Below are 20,269 nucleotides of genomic sequence, written 5' to 3'. Positions count from 1 at the left end.
ATTTACCCAGAGAGTGTCGGGAATGCGGTTACCCAGAGAGTGACGGGAACGTGGTTACCCAGAAAGTGACGGGGACTCATTTACCCAGAGAGTGACGGGAACGTGGTTACCCAGAAAGTGACGGGTACTCATTTACCGAGAGAATGACGGGAACTCATTGACCCAGAGAATGACGGGAACTCATTGACCCAGAGAGTGGCGGGAACTCATTTACCCAGAGAGTGTCGGGAATGTGGTTACCCAGAGAGTGACGGGAACGCATTTACCCAGAGTGTCGGGAACGCATTTACCCAGAGTGTGACGGGAACACATTTACCGAGAGAGTGGCAGGAACTCATTTACCCAGAGAGTGGCGGTAACTCATTTGCACAGAGAGTGACGGGAATGTGGTTACCCATAGAGAGAAGGGAACTCATTTACCCAGAGAGTGACGGGAACGCATTTACCCAGAGTGACGGGAACTCATTTACCCAGAGAGTGGCGTGAACTCATTTACCCAGAGAGTGGCGGGAACTCATTTACCCAGAGAGTGTCGGGAATGTGGTTACCCAGAGAGTGACGGGAATGTGGTTACCCAGAAAGTGACGGGGACTCATTTACCCAGACAGTGACGGGAACTCATTTACCGAGAGAGTGACGGGTGCTCATTTCCCCAGAGAGTGTCAGGAACTCATTTACCCAGAGAGTGTCAGGAACTCATTTACCCAGAGTGTGACGGGAACGTGGTTACCCAGAGAGTGGCGGGTACTCATTTACCCAGAGAGTGACGGGAACTGATTTACCCAGAGTGTGACGGGAACTCATTTACCCAGAGAGTGACGGGAACTCATTTACCGAGAGAGTGACGGGTGCTCATTTCCCCAGAGAGTGTCGGGAACTCATTTACCCAGAGAGTGTCAGGAACTCATTTACCCAGAGTGTGACGGGAACGTGGTTACCCAGAGAGTGGCGGGTACTCATTTACCCAGAGAGTGACGGGAACTCATTTACCCAGAGTGTGACGGGAACATATTTACCCAGAGTGTGACGGGAACTCATTTTCCCAGAGTGACAGGAACTCATTTACCCAGAGAGTGACGGGAGCTCATTTACCGAGAGTGTCGGGAACTCATTAACCCAGAGAGTGTCGGGAACTCATTTACCCAGAGTGTGACGGGAACGTGGTTACCCAGAGAGTGGCGGGAACTCATTTAGCCAGATTGTGACGGGAACGCATTTACCCAGAGAGTGACGGGAACTCATTTACCCAGAGAGTGACGGGAACATGGTTACCCAGAAAGTGACGGGGACTCATTTACCGAGAGAGTGACGGGAACTCATTTATCAGAGACTGGCAGATACTCATTTAACCAGAGAGTGGCGGTAACTCATTTACCCAGAGAGTGGCGGTCACTCATTTACCCAGAGAGTGACGGGAATGTGGTTACCCAGAGAGAGAAGGGAACTCATTTACCCAGAGAGTGACGGGAACGCATTTACCCAGAGTGACGGGAACTCATTTACCCAGAGAGTGGCGGGAACTCATTTACCCAGAGAGTGGCGGGAACTCATTTACCCAGATAGTGTCGGGAATGTGGTTACCCAGAGAGTGACGGGAACGTGGTTACCCAGAAAGTGACGGGGACTCATTTACAGAGAGAATGACGGGAACTCATTGACCCAGAGAGTGGCGGGAACTCATTTACCCAGAGAGTGGCGGGAACTCATTTACCCAGAGAGTGGCGGGAACTCATTTACCCAGAGAGTGTCGGGAATGTGGTTACCCAGAGAGTGACGGGAACGTGGTTACCCAGAAAGTGACGGGGACTCATTTACCCAGAGAGTGACGGGAACGTGGTTACCCAGAAAGTGACGGGTACTCATTTACCGAGAGAATGACGGGAACTCATTGACCCAGAGAATGACGGGAACTCATTGACCCAGAGAGTGGCGGGAACTCATTTACCCAGAGAGTGTCGGGAATGTGGTTACCCAGAGAGTGACGGGAACGCATTTACCCAGAGTGTCGGGAACGCATTTACCCAGAGTGTGACGGGAACACATTTACCGAGAGAGTGGCAGGAACTCATTTACCCAGAGAGTGGCGGTAACTCATTTGCACAGAGAGTGACGGGAATGTGGTTACCCATAGAGAGAAGGGAACTCATTTACCCAGAGAGTGACGGGAACGCCTTTACCCAGAGTGACGGGAACTCATTTACCCAGAGAGTGGCGTGAACTCATTTACCCAGAGAGTGGCGGGAACTCATTTACCCAGAGAGTGTCGGGAATGTGGTTACCCAGAGAGTGACGGGAATGTGGTTACCCAGAAAGTGACGGGGACTCATTTACCCAGACAGTGACGGGAACTCATTTACCGAGAGAGTGACGGGTGCTCATTTCCCCAGAGAGTGTCAGGAACTCATTTACCCAGAGAGTGTCAGGAACTCATTTACCCAGAGTGTGACGGGAACGTGGTTACCCAGAGTGTGACGGGAACTCATTTACCGAGAGAGTGTCGGTAACTGATTTACCCAGAGTGTGACGGGAACTCATTTACCCAGAGAGTGACGGGAACTCATTTACCGAGAGAGTGACGGGTGCTCATTTCCCCAGAGAGTGTCGGGAACTCATTTACCCAGAGAGTGTCAGGAACTCATTTACCCAGAGTGTGACGGGAACGTGGTTACCCAGAGAGTGGCGGGTACTCATTTACCCAGAGAGTGACGGGAACTCATTTACCCAGAGTGTGACGGGAACATATTTACCCAGAGTGTGACGGGAACTCATTTTCCCAGAGTGACAGGAACTCATTTACCCAGAGAGTGACGGGAGCTCATTTACCGAGAGTGTCGGGAACTCATTAACCCAGAGAGTGTCGGGAACTCATTTACCCAGAGTGTGACGGGAACGTGGTTACCCAGAGAGTGGCGGGAACTCATTTAGCCAGATTGTGACGGGAACGCATTTACCCAGAGAGTGACGGGAACTCATTTACCCAGAGAGTGACGGGAACATGGTTACCCAGAAAGTGACGGGGACTCATTTACCGAGAGAGTGACGGGAACTCATTTATCAGAGACTGGCAGATACTCATTTAACCAGAGAGTGGCGGTAACTCATTTACCCAGAGAGTGGCGGTCACTCATTTACCCAGAGAGTGACGGGAATGTGGTTACCCAGAGAGAGAAGGGAACTCATTTACCCAGAGAGTGACGGGAACGCATTTACCCAGAGTGACGGGAACTCATTTACCCAGAGAGTGGCGGGAACTCATTTACCCAGAGAGTGGCGGGAACTCATTTACCCAGATAGTGTCGGGAATGTGGTTACCCAGAGAGTGACGGGAACGTGGTTACCCAGAAAGTGACGGGGACTCATTTACAGAGAGAATGACGGGAACTCATTGACCCAGAGAGTGGCGGGAACTCATTTACCCAGAGAGTGGCGGGAACTCATTTACCCAGAGAGTGGCGGGAACTCATTTACCCAGAGAGTGGCGGTAACTCATTTACCCAGAGAGTGTCGGGAATGTGGTTACCCAGAGAGTGACGGGAACTCAGTTACCCAGAGAGTGACGGGAACGCATTTACCCAGAGTGAAGGGAACTCATTTACCCAGAGTGTGACGGGAACTCATTTACCGAGAGAGTGTCGGGAACTGATTTACCCAGAGTGTGACGGGAACTCATTTACCCAGAGAGTGACGGGAACTCATTTACCGAGAGAGTGATGGGTGCTCATTTCCCCACAGTGTCGGGAACTCATTTACCTGGAGAGTGTCAGGAACTCATTTACCCAGACTGTGACGGGAATGTGGTTACCCAGAGAGTGACGGGAACTCATTTACCCAGAGAGTGGCGGGAACTCATTTACCCAGAGAGTGGCGGTAACTCATTTACCCAGAGAGTGACGGGAATGTGGTTACCCAGAGAGTGACGGGGACTCATTTACCCAGAGAGTGACGGGGACTCATTTACCCAGATAGTGACGGAAACTCATTTACCCAGAGAGTGACGGGAAATCATTTACCCAGAGAGTGACGGGAACGCATTTACCCAGAGTGTCGGGAACGCATTTACCCAGAGTGTGACGGGAACACATTTACCGAGAGAGTGGCGGGAACTCATTTACCCAGAGTGTGTCGGGAACTTATTAACCCAGAGAGTGTCGGGAACTCATTTACCCAGAGTGTGACGGGAACGTGGTTACCCAGAGAGTGACGGGAACTCATTTATCCAGAGAGTGACGGGAATATGGTTACCCAGAAAGTGACGGGGACTCATTCACCAATAGAGTGACGGGAACTCATTTAACCAGAGAGTGGCGGTAACTCATTTACCCAGAGTGGCGGTAACTCATTTACCCAGAGAGTGACGGGAATGTGGTTACCCAGAGAGAGAAGGGAACTCATTTACCCAGAGAGTGACGGGAACGCATTTACCCAGAGTGACGGGAACTCATTTACCCAGAGATTGGCGGGAACTCATTTACCCAGAGAGTGGCGGGAACTCATTTACCCAGAGAGTGTCGGGAATGTGGTTACCCAGAGAGTGACGGGAACGTGGTTACCCAGAAAGTGACGGGGACTCATTTACCCAGAGAGTGTCGGGAACTCATTTACCCAGAAAGTGACGGGGACTCATTTACCCAGAGAGTGTCGGGAACTCATTTACCCAGAGAGTGGCGGGAACTCATTTACCCAGAGAGTAGCGGGAATTCATTTACCCAGAGAGTGACGGGAACGCATTTACCCAGAGTGACGAGAACTCATTTACCCAGAGGTGTGACTGGAACTCATTTACCGAGAGTGTATCGGGAACGCATTTACCCAGAGTGTGACGGGAACGCATTTGCCGAACGAGTGGCGGGAACTCATTTACCCAGAGTGTGACGGGAACGCATTTGCCGAGCGAGTGGCGGGAACTCATTTACCCAGAGTGTGACGGGAACGCATTTGCCGAGCGAGTGTCGGGAACTCATTTACCCAGAGTGTGTCGGGAACGCATTTACCCAGAGTGTGACGGGAACGCATTTGCCGAGCGAGTGGCGGGAACTCATTTACCCAGAGTGTGACGGGAACTCATTTACCGAGAGTGTGTCGGGAACGCATTTATCCAGATTGTGACGGGAACGCATTTACCCAGAGTGTGACGGGATCGCATTTACCGAGCGAGTGGCAGGAACTCATTTACCCAGAGTGTGACGGCAACTCATTTACCCAGAGTGACAGGAACTCATTTACCCAGAGAGTGACGGGACCTCATTTACCCAGAGAGTGTCGGGAACTCAATTACCCAGAGAGTGTCGGGAACTCATTTACCCAAAGAGTGTCGGGAACTCATTTACCCAGAGTGTGACGAGAACGTGGTTACCCAGAGAGTGGCGGGAACTCATTTACCCAGAGCGTGTCGGGAACTCATTTACCCAGAGAGTGACGGGAACGCATTTACCCAGAGTGTCGGGAACGCATTTACCCAGAGTGTGACGGGAACACATTTACCGAGAGAGTGGCGGGAACTCATTTACCCAGAGTGTGTCGGGAACTTATTAACCCAGAGAGTGTCGGGAACTCATTTACCCAGAGTGTGACGGGAACGTGGTTACCCAGAGAGTGACGGGAACTCATTTATCCAGAGAGTGACGGGAATATGGTTACCCAGAAAGTGACGGGGACTCATTCACCAATAGAGTGACGGGAACTCATTTAACCAGAGAGTGGCGGTAACTCATTTACCCAGAGTGGCGGTAACTCATTTACCCAGAGAGTGACGGGAATGTGGTTACCCAGAGAGAGAAGGGAACTCATTTACCCAGAGAGTGACGGGAACGCATTTACCCAGAGTGACGGGAACTCATTTACCCAGAGATTGGCGGGAACTCATTTACCCAGAGAGTGGCGGGAACTCATTTACCCAGAGAGTGTCGGGAATGTGGTTACCCAGAGAGTGACGGGAACGTGGTTACCCAGAAAGTGACGGGGACTCATTTACCCAGAGAGTGTCGGGAACTCATTTACCCAGAAAGTGACGGGGACTCATTTACCCAGAGAGTGTCGGGAACTCATTTACCCAGAGAGTGGCGGGAACTCATTTACCCAGAGAGTAGCGGGAATTCATTTACCCAGAGAGTGACGGGAACGCATTTACCCAGAGTGACGAGAACTCATTTACCCAGAGGTGTGACTGGAACTCATTTACCGAGAGTGTATCGGGAACGCATTTACCCAGAGTGTGACGGGAACGCATTTGCCGAACGAGTGGCGGGAACTCATTTACCCAGAGTGTGACGGGAACGCATTTGCCGAGCGAGTGGCGGGAACTCATTTACCCAGAGTGTGACGGGAACGCATTTGCCGAGCGAGTGTCGGGAACTCATTTACCCAGAGTGTGTCGGGAACGCATTTACCCAGAGTGTGACGGGAACGCATTTGCCGAGCGAGTGGCGGGAACTCATTTACCCAGAGTGTGACGGGAACTCATTTACCGAGAGTGTGTCGGGAACGCATTTATCCAGATTGTGACGGGAACGCATTTACCCAGAGTGTGACGGGATCGCATTTACCGAGCGAGTGGCAGGAACTCATTTACCCAGAGTGTGACGGCAACTCATTTACCCAGAGTGACAGGAACTCATTTACCCAGAGAGTGACGGGACCTCATTTACCCAGAGAGTGTCGGGAACTCAATTACCCAGAGAGTGTCGGGAACTCATTTACCCAAAGAGTGTCGGGAACTCATTTACCCAGAGTGTGACGAGAACGTGGTTACCCAGAGAGTGGCGGGAACTCATTTACCCAGAGCGTGTCGGGAACTCATTTACCCAGAGAGTGACGGAAACTCATTTACCCAGAGAGTGACGGAAATTCATTTACCCAGAGTGTGTCGGGAATGTGGTTACCCAGAGAGTGACGGGAACTCAGTTACCCAGCGAATGACGGGAACGCATTTACCCAGAGTGAAGGGAACTCATTTACCCAGAGTGTGTCGGGAACTCATTTACCGAGAGAGTGTCGGGAACTGATTTACCCAGAGTGTGACGGGAACTCATGTACCCAGAGAGTGACGGGAACTCATTTACCGAGAGAGTGACGGGTGCGCATTTCCCCAGAGTGTCGGGAACTCATTTACCCAGAGAGTGTCAGGAACTCATTTACCCAGACTGTGACGGGAATGTGGTTACCCAGAGAGTGTCGGGTACTCATTTACCCAGAGAGTGATGGGAACTCATTTACCCAGAGAGTGGCGGTAACTCATTTACCCAGAGAGTGGCGGTAACTCATTTACCCAGAGAGTGACGGGAATGTGGCTACCCAGAGAGCGACGGGGACTCATTTACCCAGAGAGTGATGGGGACTCATTTACCCAGATAGTGACGGAAACTCATTTACCCAGAGAGTGATGGGAAATCATTTACCCAGAGAGTGACGGGAACGCATTTACCCAGAGTGTCGGGAACGCATTTACCCAGAGTGTGACGGGAACACATTTACCGAGAGAGTGGCAGGAACTCATTTACCCAGAGAGTGGCGGTAACTCATTTACACAGAGAGTGGCGGTAACTCATTTACCCAGAGAGTGACGGGAATGTGGTTACCCAGAGAGTGTCGGGAACTGATTTACCCAGAGTGTGACGGGAACTCATTTACCCAGAGAGTGACGGGAACTCATTTACCGAGAGAGTGACGGGTGCTCATTTCCCCAGAGTGTCGGGAACTCATTTACCCAGAGAGTGTCGGGAACTCATTTACCCAGAGTGTGACGGGAACGTGGTTACCCAGAGAGTGGCGGGAACTCATTTAGCCAGATTGTGACGGGAACGCATTTACCCAGAGAATGACGGGAACTCATTTACCCAGAGAGTGACGGGAACATGGTTACCCAGAAAGTGACGGGGACTCATTTACCGAGAGAGTGACGGGAACTCATTTATCAGAGACTGGCGGGAACTCATTTAACCAGAGAGTGGCGGTAACTCATTTACCCAGAGAGTGGTGGTCACTCATTTACCCAGAGAGTGACGGGAATGTGGTTACCCAGAGAGAGAAGGGAACTCATTTACCCAGAGAGTGACGGGAACGCATTTACCCAGAGTGACGGGAACTCATTTACCCAGAGAGTGGCGGGAACTCATTTACCCAGAGAGTGGCGGGAACTCATTTACCCAGAGAGTGTCGGGAATGTGGTTACCCAGAGAGTGACGGGAACGTGGTTACCCAGAAAGTGACGGGGACTCATTTACCCAGAGAGTGACGGGAACGTGGTTACCCAGAAAGTGACGGGTACTCATTTACCGAGAGAATGACGGGAACTCATTGACCCAGAGAATGACGGGAACTCATTGACCCAGAGAGTGGCGGGAACTCATTTACCCAGAGAGTGTCGGGAATGTGGTTACCCAGAGAGGACGGGAACTCAGTTACCCAGAGAGTGACGGGAACGCATTTACCCAGAGTGAAGGGAACTCATTTACCCAGAGTGTGACGGGAACTCATTTACCGAGAGAGTGTCGGTAACTGATTTACCCAGAGTGTGACGGGAACTCATTTACCCAGAGAGTGACGGGAACTTATTTACCGAGAGAGTGACGGGTGCTCATTTCCCCAGAGAGTGTCGGGAACTCATTTACCCAGAGAGTGTCAGGAACTCATTTACCCAGAGTGTGACGGGAACGTGGTTACCCAGAGAGTGGCGGGTACTCATTTACCCAGAGAGTGACGGGAACTCATTTACCCAGAGTGTGACGGGAACATATTTACCCAGAGTGTGACGGTAACTCATTTACCCAGAGAGTGACGGGAATGTGGTTACCCAGAGAGTGACGGGGACTCATTTACCCAGAGAGTGACGGGGACTCATTTACCCAGATAGTGACGGAAACTCATTTACCCAGAAAGTGACGGGAAATCATTTACCCAGAGAGTGACGGGAACGCATTTACCCAGAGTGTCGGGAACGCATTTACCCAGAGTGTGACGGGAACACATTTACCGAGAGAGTGGCGGGAACTCATTTACCCAGTGTGTCGGGAATTATTAACCCAGAGAGTGTCGGGAACTCATTTACCCAGAGTGTGACGGTAACGTGGTTACCCAGAGAGTGTCGGGAACTCATTTACCCAGAGAGTGACGGGGACTCATTTACCGAGAGAGTGGCAGGAACTCATTTACCCAGAGAGTGACGGGAATGTGGTTACCCAGAGAGAAAAGGGAACTCATTTACCCAGAGAGTGTCGGGAACTCATTTACCCAGAGAGTGACGGGGACTCATTTACCCAGAGAGTGACGCGGACTCATTTACCCAGAGAGTGACGGGGACTCATTTACCCAGAGAGTGGCAGGAACTCATTTACCCAGAGAGTGGCGGTAACTCATTTACACAGAGAGTGACGGGAATGTGGTTACCCATAGAGAGAAGGGAAGTCATTTACCCAGAGAGTGACGGGAACGCATTTACCCAGAGTGACGGGAACTCATTTACCCAGAGAGTGGCGTGAACTCATTTATCCAGAGAGTGGCGGGAACTCATTTACCCAGAGTGTCGGGAATGTGGTTACCCAGAGAGTGACGGGAATGTGGTTACCCAGAAAGTGACGGGGACTCATTTACCCAGAGAGTGACGGGAACTCATTTACCGAGAGAGTGACGGGTGCTCAATTCCCCAGAGAGTGTCAGGAACTCATTTACCCAGAGAGTGTCAGGAACTCATTTACCCAGAGTGTGACGGGAACGTGGTTCCCCAGAGAGTGGCGGGTACTCATTTACCCAGAGAGTGACGGGAACTGATTTACCCAGAGTGTGACGGGAACTCATTTACCCAGAGAGTGACGGGAACTCATTTACCGAGAGAGTGACGGGTGCTCATTTCCCCAGAGAGTGTCGGGAACTCATTTACCCAGAGAGTGTCAGGAACTCATTTACCCAGAGTGTGACGGGAACGTGGTTACCCAGAGAGTGGCGGGTACTCATTTACCCAGAGAGTGACGGGAACTCATTTACCCAGAGTGTGACGGGAACATATTTACCCAGAGTGTGACGGGAACTCATTTTCCCAGAGTGACAGGAACTCATTTACCCAGAGAGTGACGGGAGCTCATTTACCGAGAGTGTCGGGAACTCATTAACCCAGAGAGTGTCGGGAACTCATTTACCCAGAGTGTGACGGGAACGTGGTTACCCAGAGAGTGGCGGGAACTCAGTTAGCCAGATTGTGACGGGAACGCATTTACCCAGAGAGTGACGGGAACTCATTTACCCAGAGAGTTACGGGAACATGGTTACCCAGAAAGTGACGCAGACTCATTTACCGAGAGAGTGACGGGAACTCATTTATCAGAGACTGGCGGGAACTCATTTAACCAGAGAGTGGCGGTAACTCATTTACCCAGAGAGTGGCGGTCACTCATTTACCCAGAGAGTGACGGGAATGTGGTTACCCAGAGAGAGAAGGGAACTCATTTACCCAGAGTGACGGGAACTCATTTACCCAGAGAGTGGCGGGAACTCATTTACCCAGAGAGTGTCGGGAATGTGGTTACCCAGAGAGTGACGGGAACGTGCTTACCCAGAAAGTGACGGGGACTCATTTACCCAGAGAGTGGCGGGAACTCATTTACCCAGAGAGTGTCGGGAATGTGGTTACCCAGAGAGTGACGGGAACGTGGTTACCCAGAAAGTGACGGGGACTCATTTACCCAGAGAGTGACGGGAACTCATTTATCAGTGACTGGCGGGAACTCATTTAACCAGAGAGTGGCGGTAACTCATTTACCCAGAGAGTGGCGGTCACTCATTTACCCAGAGAGTGACGGGAATGTGGTTACGCAGAGAGAGAAGGGAACTCATTTACCCAGAGAGTGACGGGAACGCATTTACCCAGAGTGACGGGAACTCATTTACCCAGAGAGTGGCGGGAACTCATTTACCCAGAGAGTGGCGGGAACTCATTTACCCAGAGAGTGTCGGGAATGTGGTTACCCAGAGAGTGACGGGAACGTGGTTACCCAGAAAGTGACGGGGACTCATTTACCCAGAGAGTGGCGGGAACTCATTTACCCAGAGAATGTCGGGAATGTGGTTACCCAGAGAGTGACGGGAACGTGGTTACCCAGAAAGTGACGGGGACTCATTTACCCAGAGACTGGCGGGAACTCATTTAACCAGAGAGTGGCGGTAACTCATTTACCCAAAGAGTGGCGGTCACTCATTTACCCAGAGAGTGACGGGAATGTGGTTACGCAGAGAGAGAAGGGAACTCATTTACCCAGAGAGTGACGGGAACGCATTTACCCAGAGTGACGGGAACTCATTTACCCAGAGAGTGGCGGGAACTCATTTACCCAGAGAGTGGCGGGAACTCATTTACCCAGAGTGTGTCGTGAACTTATTAACCCAGAGAGTGTCGGGAACTCATTTACCCAGAGTGTGACGGGAACGTGGTTACCCAGAGAGTGACGGGAACTCATTTATCCAGAGAGTGACGGGAACATGGTTACCCAGAAAGTGACGGGGACTCATTCACCAATATTGACGGGATCTAATTTAACCAGAGAGTGGCGGTAACTCATTTACCCAGAGAGTGGCGGTAACTCATTTACCCAGAGAGTGACGGGAATGTGGTTACCCAGAGAGAAAAGGGAACTCATTTACCCAGAGAGTGTCGGGAACTCATTTACCCAGAGAGTGACGGGGACTCATTTACCCAGAGAGTGACGGGGACTCATTTACCCAGAGAGTGACGGAACTCATTTACCCAGAGAGTGTCGGGAACTCATTTACCCAGAGAGTGACGGGGACTCATTTACCGAGAGAGTGGCAGGAACTCATTTACCCAGAGAGTGACGGGAATGTGGTTACCCAGAGAGAAAAGGGAACTCATTTACCCAGAGAGTGTCGGGAACTCATTTACCCAGAGTGTGACGGGAACGTGGTTACCCAGAGAGTGGCGGGTACTCATTTACCCAGAGAGTGACGGGAACTGATTTACCCAGAGTGTGACGGGAACTCATTTACCCAGAGAGTGACGGGAACTCATTTACCGAGAGAGTGACGGGTGCTCATTTCCCCAGAGAGTGTCGGGAACTCATTTACCCAGAGAGTGTCAGGAACTCATTTACCCAGAGTGTGACGGGAACGTGGTTACCCAGAGAGTGGCGGGTACTCATTTACCCAGAGAGTGACGGGAACTCATTTACCCAGAGAGTGGCGGTCACACATTTACCCAGAGAGTGACGGGAATGTGGTTACCCAGAGAGAGAAGGGAACTCATTTACCCAGAGTGACGGGAACTCATTTACCCAGAGAGTGGCGGGAACTCATTTACCCAGAGAGTGGCGGGAACTCATTTACCCAGAGTGTGACGGGAACGTGGTTACCCAGAGAGAGGCGGGAACTCATTTACCCAGAGAGTGACGGGAACATGGTTACCCAGAAAGTGACGGGGACTCATTTACCGAGAGAGTGACGGGAACTCATTTATCAGAGACTGGAGGGAACTCATTTAACCAGAGAGTGGCGGTAACTCATTTACCCAGAGAGTGGCGGTCACTCATTTACCCAGAGAGTGACGGGAATGTGGTTACCCAGAGAGAGAAGGGAACTCATTTACCCAGAGAGTGACGGGAACGCATTTACCCAGAGTGACGGGAACTCATTTACCCAGAGAGTGGCGGGAACTCATTTACCCAGAGAGTGGCGGGAACTCATTTACCCAGAGAGTGTCGGGAATGTGGTTACCCAGAGAGTGACGGGAACGTGGTTACCCAGAAAGTGACGGGGACTCATTTACCCAGAGAGTGACGGGAACGTGGTTACCCAGAAAGTGACGGGGACTCATTTACCGAGAGAATGACGGGAACTCATTGACCCAGAGAGTGGCGGGAACTCATTTACCCAGAGAGTGGCGGGAACTCATTTACCCAGAGAGTGGCGGGAACTCATTTACTCAGAGAGTGGCGGTAACTCATTTACCCAGAGAGTGCTGGGAATTCATTTACCCAGAGAGTGTCGGGAATGTGGTTACCCAGAGAGTGACGGGAACTCAGTTACCCAGAGAGTGACGGGAACGCATTTACCCAGAGTGAAGGGAACTCATTTACCCAGAGTGTGACGGGAACTCATTTACCGAGAGAATGTCGGGAACTGATTTACCCAGAGTGTGACGGGAACTCATTTACCCAGAGAGTGACGGGAACTCATTTACCGAGAGAATGACGGGTGCTCATTTCCCCAGAGTGTCGGGAACTCATTTACCCAGAGAGTGTCAGGAACTCATTTACCCAGACTGTGACGGGAATGTGGTTACCCAGAGAGTGGCGGGTACTCATTTACCCAGAGAGTGACGGGAACTCATTTACCCAGAGAGTGGCGGTAACTCATTTACACAGAGAGTGGCGGTAACTCATTTACCCAGAGAGTGACGGGAATGTGGTTACCCAGAGAGTGACGGGGACTCATTTGCCCAGAGAGTGATGGGGACTCATTTACCCAGATAGTGACGGAAACTCATTTACCCAGAGAGTGACGGGAAATCATTTACCCAGAGAGTGACGGAAACGCATTTACCCAGAGTGTCGGGAACGCATTTACCCAGAGTGTGACGGGAACACATTTACCGAGAGAGTGGCGGGAACTCATTTACCCAGTGTGTCGGGAACTTATTAACCCAGAGAGTGTCGGGAACTCATTTACCCAGAGTGTGACGGGAACGTGGTTACCCAGAGAGTGACGGGAACTCATTTATCCAGAGAGTGACGGGAACATGGTTACCCAGAAAGTGACGGGGACTCATTCACCAATAGAGTGACGGGAACTAATTTAACCAGAGAGTGGCGGTAACTCATTTACCCAGAGAGTGGCGGTAACTCATTTACCCAGAGAGTGACGGGAATGTGGTTACCCAGAGAGAGAAGGGAACTCATTTACCCAGAGAGTGTCGGGAACTCATTTACCCAGAGAGTGACGGGGACTCATTTACCCAGAGAGTGACGGGGACTCATTTACCCAGAGAGTGACGGAACTCATTTACCCAGAGAGTGTCGGGAACTCATTTACCCAGAGAGTGACGGGGACTCATTTACCCAGAGAGTGACGGGAGCTCATTTACCCAGAGAGTGACGGGAATGTGGTTACCCAGAGAGTGACGGGAAATCATTTACCCAGAGAGTGACGGGAACGCTTTTACCCAGAGTGTCGGGAACGCATTTACCCAGAGTGTGACGGGAACACATTTACCGAGAGAGTGGCAGGAACTCATTTACCCAGAGAGTGGCGGTAACTCATTTACACAGAGAGTGACGGGAATGTGGTTACCCATAGAGAGAAGGGAACTCATTTACCCCGAGAGTGACGGGAACGCATTTACCCAGAGTGACGGGAACTCATTTACCCAGAGAGTAGCGGGAACTCATTTACCCAGAGAGTGGCGGGAACTCATTTACCCAGAGAGTGTCGGGAATGTGGTTACCCAGAGAGTGACGGGAACGTGGTTACCCAGAGAGTGACGGGGACTCATTTACCCAGAGAGTGACGGGAACTCATTTACCGAGAGAGTGTCGGGAACTCATTTACCCAGAGAGTGTCGGGAACTCATTTACCCAAAGAGTGTCGGGAACTCATTTACCCAGAGTGTGACGAGAACGTGGTTACCCAGAGAGTGGCGGGAACTCATTTACCGAGAGAGTGTCGGGAACTCATTTACCCAGTAAGTTCAAATGGCCCAAGAGCGCATCCTTCCAATCCCAGAGCCATCCACGGTACACATCACGGTGAACGACACAATCTATAAGCTGCAGCAGTACATCACACAGTTCGGATATCAGATTCCTTTTCTGCCTGAACACCTCACAACGTTAATAAAAGCCGTCGAGCTCTCACAGAAACATAATTTTACATTAGAACACGGGGGTGGGGGGGGAAATTAAAGAGATAAATTCCCAGCCCTGGTGGGACCTTTGTTAAAATGTAGAAGTTCCTCCGTGGGTCCGGATTTGCTGGCACACTCTTGTAATTGTAGTTTTTCATTGTCATGTATTTGTTGCAGCTGTCTTGCAAAAAGTGAAGCAAGGCGCTCCGAATCGGTGGGAGGCCTTGGTTAAAGGTTGAACCTGAATGTTTTTCTCTGTAAATATGTTGTACGAATGTGTTTCGTGTTGTATTTTAAGAGATATATTTGGCGTGTTTAACAGTAAAGTATATAGGGTTGGTTGGAGGCCACAATGTTTTTTCACCAGCGGACGTTTGATATTCCAGAGGGATTCCTGAAATATCAAAGGGGCGAAGATTGTCAGCATCGGCGTAAACATCGACACGGACTTCAGGATTTTGGACTTTAAGTTTTGGACATTGCTTTTTCATATTTCAAAAGAGCTGACAGCATGACTGGGACAGGCCAAGGCATGTTCCACAGGAATACACATCAGGTGGGCGGGGATAGTCTGGGATAGCTGAAAGCAGACGGAGGATCTTTTTGTCATGTAATGGGAATCCATCAGTGAGAGATCACATAAACTGTTCAGTGCTCAAACCATCGAAATGACTGAGTGCCCCGGAGCGCAAGAACCTCAGGACAAAGGAAGCTATTTGGCCACCCAGACTCGTTGGAGCCTTTACCCCCAGGAAGAGACCGGTAACAAAGGCAGAGGAGGGGAGCGGGCAGGTCGGAAGGTCTCCTCGTAGGACTGCTCCTGGGCATGGTCAAGGTGGCCATCAACCGGTCCAGGCAGCGGGCGGAATGCCTGCCTCTCTTCTGCGGTTACATCCGAGCCAGGGCATCCAAGGAAATGGAGCACGCAGTCATGTAATGGGAGCACCGGTACGTTCGCAGCCTTCCGCGAGAGGTGGGCACCAGAGGGACTGGAGTACATCATCACCCCCGGCAACCAAATTTTAATTTGATTTAAGCTTACTCTCCAAAGTTTAATTTGTTTATAACAAAAAAACAAAGGCACAGGCCGAAGATGTGTGTCGTTGCTCGTTAGTTGGACTGCCTCAGACAAAGGGTTGGTTTTTGGCACGAGGATTCAGCAAGCATTTTTCAGGTGTAAGAGAAGGTTCTCTGCTTGCTTGCTTTGTTCAACGCATTCCAGGACCGAGCACTCCATCTGGGACGGAGAGAAGAAAACTTTATCTACGAGCACAGGGAGCCTCGCTATTTCGACTGGGAAGCTGGGACTTGGAAACCACAGATTGGTACAGAACCAGAAGATATGCCTCATCGGGAGAAGCAGCGAGTAAGCCAAAGGGGTAACTGGTGAGCATTCTCCCAGCCCACAGATCCTTTCGACCACCGCATAGTGTGAAGGGGTGTCGTGTGTCCCAACCAAGCCTTAGGGGTTTAGTGGGGAGGCTCTGCGCGGATCATAGGCATACGCGTAGTGTACTGGACAGATTCGGTGGTGCCCTATTGAGCCGAGCAGGGGTGTTTTAGTCATGGGTATTTTGTGATAGGGGCCTGTTCAGACGGGCCAGTGTTGTGTGTTGTACTGTGTTTGTTTTACACCGCCAGGGTGTGTTTTACTGGAACCAGGTGTGTGCTTCAACTTGAATTAAAGCATTTTGATGGTTGAGACCGAAAGATCTGTCTATAACTAAGTATTCTGTTCACCACTATAATTCCTGGGGTCTAGAACTGTTGTAAGGTGAGGGGGGGGGGGGGGGGGTGATTCGAAACCACCAAGGGCAAAACCACTTACAACATTCTAATTCAGAGAGAGTGTGCGACCCACTGAGCCACAGCTCACAGGTTAGGAACGTAATTCAGCTTTAACAGCTGAATATTTTTAAATATTGAATATTTCTTAAAAGGCAAAAACGGCTGAAAAATGTATTGATTCACTGCATTTTGTTTTGTATTGCTTCAATATGCATGGCCACTTTAATTCTCAGACCTCTTCATTGTCGCAGAGGCTGTGGGAAGCTGCAACGCTGGACCTGCACAGAAACTTTGTCTCAGATCCCTCCAGTAACGCCAGCGTTGCACAGAAGGTGAGCACTACACCACCTATCTCCATGACCCCCAGACCAATTTCACTCAGTTAGCATTGCGGCCATTTCTAACAGCCGTTAATTGTAGCTAGCAAACATGAATTTTCCCCCATGTATCTATTTATAAAGCCAAGGATCTCGTATGCTTTTTAAACACCCTCATCAACTTGTCCTGACACCTTCAAAGATTTGTGTGCATAAACCGCCAGATCTTGAACCTAAAGACCAGGGTCCTGGTGAAACTACAACATGGTTTGCCCACCTCAGTTAATGATCTTTATTTGTTTTATAGAACAGCTCTTGTAACTTATTCTGACTTTGGAAATAAACATTAGAAACTTGTAACCTCTGGCTCATGGATGAACATGTTAACACATTGAACATGGTCATTTCTAGGCGTCATACTGTTGCACGGGCCAGCCCATACTCCAATTGTGTGCACACTAGATCAGTGCAGCAGAGCAGGTCTTCAGTTGTCTTGGTTAACCCTTGCCACTGGACCAAGACCTAGCTCTGTCAAGCCCGTGTAGTGGTTGGTGTGCAACGGTCACCACACGTTAAAAAAATCCACGCACAGGCATCTTCCACCCTACACTATCCTTTTTTGGCGTGGAAGCAAGTCATCCTCATTTCGAGGGACTGCCTATGATGATGGATGATCTAATCCTGCATCCCCTTTAAAATTGTACCATTCAGTTTATGTTGCCTTTCTTCATTCTTCCTTCCAAAATGAATCACTTTACACTTCTCTGCATGAAATTTCATCGACCGTGTGTTTGCCCATTTCATCAGTCTGTCTACGTCCTCCCGAAATTTGCTACTAACCTGCTCACTGTTTACTACATTTCTGAGATTCATGTCTGCTGCAAACTTTGAAATGATGCCCTGTATACCCAAGTCCAGGTCATTAATATATATCAAAAAGAGCAGTGGTCCTAATACCAACCCTTGGTATACTACTGTATACTTCCCTCCAGTCTGAAAAGCTGTCAGCCAATTTTGTATCCATGCTGCCATTGTCCCTTTAATCCCATAAGCTTTAATTTTGCTAACAACTCTATTGTATGACACTTTATCAGATGCCTTTTAAAAGCCCATACATACATCAAACACATTACCCTCATCAACACTCTCTTGCTTCATCAAAGAACTTATAATATCTTTCTCATGAATCCTTTCTCCATACCAATGGATCTCCACAATTCGTATTCTCCGTCTATCCTTGACCATTCAATATGACAATAACACTTGTGTCACAGAGAAACACCCCATCTCCTTTTCCACACCCAGGCGCCCAAAGCCTAGAAACCAGTGCAGAGGAAAAACTTACACCATTGAATTTATTTCAGCACATTATTTGAATGATGAAGTGAATAAAGATGTTTACATTTCTCAAGAACCACCCCTTTGGGAGCAAGGTCGAATATGAACAATAAAACTAGATAGATGTAAATAAAAACAGAAAATACTGGAAATTCACAGCGATTCATTTGCATCAGAAAAGAGAAAAGTCAATGGCCGTGAAATTTGTCCCATTAGCCCCGGCTAATTTGGTGAAGAAATGGTGGCTGCTTCGCTTCTGGTGCAGAACACAGCAACCGCCAGTTTGGGCAGGTCGGCATTGCTGCCGCTCCATGCTTGCTGAAAATATGGTAATTAGAAAGAACATGACGCCAATCAGCATCCATTGCTGAATTGACGTACAATATGCTATTTAGGACGTCGCCACTCCTTTTAGCACCCTCGCCAAAGCACACACAGCAGAACGTGCGTTCAGCTGTACAATGGACCCTCTACCAGCACTTCGTAAAAGGCACGCCATTTAGATTTTTGCTTTTGTACTGGTTTCTTTATATTTTATTTGAGTAGTGGCTTAGTGTAAGATATTTTAAAAGTTGTTAAAGTGTGCAAGGAGCGCTGTTGGACGTTTGCAGGGCTTTGGCTTTAAAGGAAGGTCTTTGAGATCACCGCTAGCTCTCTGATCCTGGGGATCCAGTTGCACTGCCCCTTAGGCTGCAGCATGACATGGAGATGGAGCAGATGCAGCAAAGGGGACATGCTGCTCGCAGAGGGAGGTGAAGGGGAAGACAAGAAGGAAGACGAAGAGGAGGAAGAAGCAGAAGCAGAAAAGGAGGAAATGGAAGGAGGTCACCCTTTCTGACTGGGACATCCAGATTGAATCATCCACCTGCGGTACCAGTGACCACAACCCCAATTCCCCTTTCAACATTTGGCCCACACTTTACCTTTCTTCTGTTACTGGCCATCACAGCGTCCTTTTGGCCAGAATCTTGAAGCCAGCACAACGCAAACTTTCCAATCCAACTTTATTCATATATTACATCAAAAGATCAACTAATCACCATTGTGCATTCTCTTAGTGAGTGTCTTGCGCGTGCCTTTGCCTCCTCGTGCTTGTAAGCAGGGCCACCCCAGTGGCTGCAGCATGGCTGGTGGAAGTCTATTGACTTTCAGTGGGGAACACTGCAGGTAAATCAGAAGAGATTGTGGAATGTGGGGGAAGTGAGATGTGAGAAGGAGGATAACATATGAGGATAGTGGCATCTTGTATTCTTTCATCCCTCATGCTGACCAAGGGATCGGCCATGCCCCTGCCAAGAAGGGCCAATACCGTCTCCTCCAAGGAGGGTGAGGTGAAACTAGAAATGTGAGGTGTGCCTCGTGTTTGGTGGAGATTGTTGTGGGGAGGCGGGGGGGGGGGGTGCATTCAGCACTATGTGAGGCTAATAGAAACATAGACATGTACAGTGCAGAAGGAGGCCATTTCGGCCCATCGTGTCCGCAAAGAGCACCCAGCCCAACCAGTCCGCCTCACACAACTACGACACCCCTTATACTGAACCACCCCAAGCGGAGCCATGTGATCTCCTGGGAGAGGCAAAAATCAGATAAAAACTCAGGCCAATTTAGGGAAAAAAAATCTGGGAAAATTCCTCTCCGACCCATCCAGGCGATCGAAACTAGTCCAGGAGATCACTCTGGCCATATTCTATTCCCTGCAGTACTTACCATTCTATCTGCTCCGTCCAACAAAAGGTCATCCAGTCTAATCCCAATTACCAACTCTAGGTCCGTAACCCTGCAGGTTACTGCACTTTAAGTGCCCATCCAACCATCTCTTAAAAGTGGTGAGGGTTTCTGCATCCACCATTCTTCCAGGCAACGAGATCCAGATCCCCACAACCCTCTGCGTAAAGAAGACCCCCTCAAATCCCCTCTAAACCTTCCTCCAACCACCTTAACACTATGCCCCCTCGTAATAGACCCCTTTTGAACACCTCAATGAGGT

At 49.9% G+C, this 20,269-nt stretch overlaps 1 protein-coding gene across 1 annotated transcript in view; it reads right to left on the bottom strand.

Annotated features, from left to right (window-relative positions):
- Positions 1-20,269, bottom strand: part of sycp2 (synaptonemal complex protein 2) — a 1,164,109-nt gene that overhangs the window by 744,291 nt on the left and 399,549 nt on the right. The gene's annotated exons all lie outside the window — the stretch shown is intronic.

This window comes from Pristiophorus japonicus, chromosome 12 (assembly GCF_044704955.1).
Source record: "Pristiophorus japonicus isolate sPriJap1 chromosome 12, sPriJap1.hap1, whole genome shotgun sequence".
In the NCBI taxonomy this organism is placed as follows: domain Eukaryota; kingdom Metazoa; phylum Chordata; class Chondrichthyes; family Pristiophoridae; genus Pristiophorus; species Pristiophorus japonicus.
Note: the sequence above shows the minus strand (reverse complement) of the source record. Positions and strands in the feature narration are given on the sequence as shown.